Raw genomic sequence first — 1,151 nt, 5'->3', positions numbered from 1 at the left:
TTCTCAAGTGATGACCTTGAATGGACACCTATTGGAGTTGGTGGTCAAATGGACTTATGTGCTGCAATCCCTCTTGAAAGGCTCCCTCACTTTGTCAAAGGAGAAGGTTTGTTGGATAGCACAAAGACAAACTTTGTACGCAAGAAGCATAGAGAGTCAAATTCAATGTATTTCTTCATAGATATCTTTTATTTATTGATATAGTTTATTCATGTGCAGTATGAGTTATATACATTGCTTGTATTCAATGGCCAATGTTATCCCCACTCAGACATTTCGACAAGCCAATCCAGGTATTAAATAATATAATATTCTTCATAGTAATTACATAATGTGGCTTTACGGTTGAACATTTTATCTAAGTTGATGTGCATGTTTTTGCAGTTTTAAATGATCAACAAATACATGAAGAACATATGTTGCCCTTTCCTATGGATCTTAACCAAACAACAACAATGGATGCAATGCAAACTAGAGATGGTAAGAAAATTGAAAATTAAATTTCAATCAAATTTTGGATCTTTAACTTCTAAATTAATTTTATTTAAGTTGACATGTTAAATATGCATGTTATTGCAGCTTTAAATGATCGGGAAAAAAATGATGAATTGAACTTCAATCAATAATGAGTCTTTTACTTGTAAAAACATTATGAATTGAACTTCAATCAATAATGATTCTTTTACTTGTAAATTAATTTTATAACTAGCTCATTATATGTGCAGGTATTGATGATACTATAATGGAGGATCGTGGTCAATATTTTCCTGGATAACCATTATGGTGTATGATACTTTATTGTAATGGATTATTTATTGAGTGTGTAAACTCTATTTAGAAATTGGATCTTGGATGGAGTGGCTTGTTTTTTCAAGATATAGACATTATTTGCATACTATATTTTTGAGTTGACTACTATTGTGTATGTGAGAAATTGGCTAAATCCATTGTGAATTTTATTCATTTTATGCCATTAGCATGCAATTTTCTTTGGGTCATGTTATTTTTACATGATACTTCAAATATGTTTTGACATCTAACATGTCATGTGTTGTGTAAATTTTTAATGATTTTGAGGTGTAGACCAAAGAAATTGTCACTTGATTAAGAATGCAAAACTATAAACATTCACCAAAACTAATAGAGACATG

The 1,151-nt window shown here is 30.1% G+C and overlaps 1 long non-coding RNA gene across 1 annotated transcript; it reads left to right on the top strand.

Moving 5' to 3' along the window:
* Positions 1–216: 216 nt before the first annotated feature.
* LOC131079068 (uncharacterized) lies at positions 217–885 on the top strand. The gene is made up of 3 exons (XR_009113909.2): positions 217–293; positions 385–480; positions 726–885. It is a non-coding gene; the product is annotated as an uncharacterized LOC131079068 (long non-coding RNA).
* Positions 886–1,151: the final 266 nt, after the last annotated feature.

The sequence above is a fragment of the Cryptomeria japonica genome, chromosome 4 (genome assembly GCF_030272615.1).
Source record: "Cryptomeria japonica chromosome 4, Sugi_1.0, whole genome shotgun sequence".
Taxonomy (NCBI): Eukaryota; Viridiplantae; Streptophyta; class Pinopsida; order Cupressales; family Cupressaceae; genus Cryptomeria; species Cryptomeria japonica.
The sequence above is the reverse complement of the archived record's forward strand: the minus strand, read 5'-3'. Positions and strand labels throughout refer to the sequence as shown.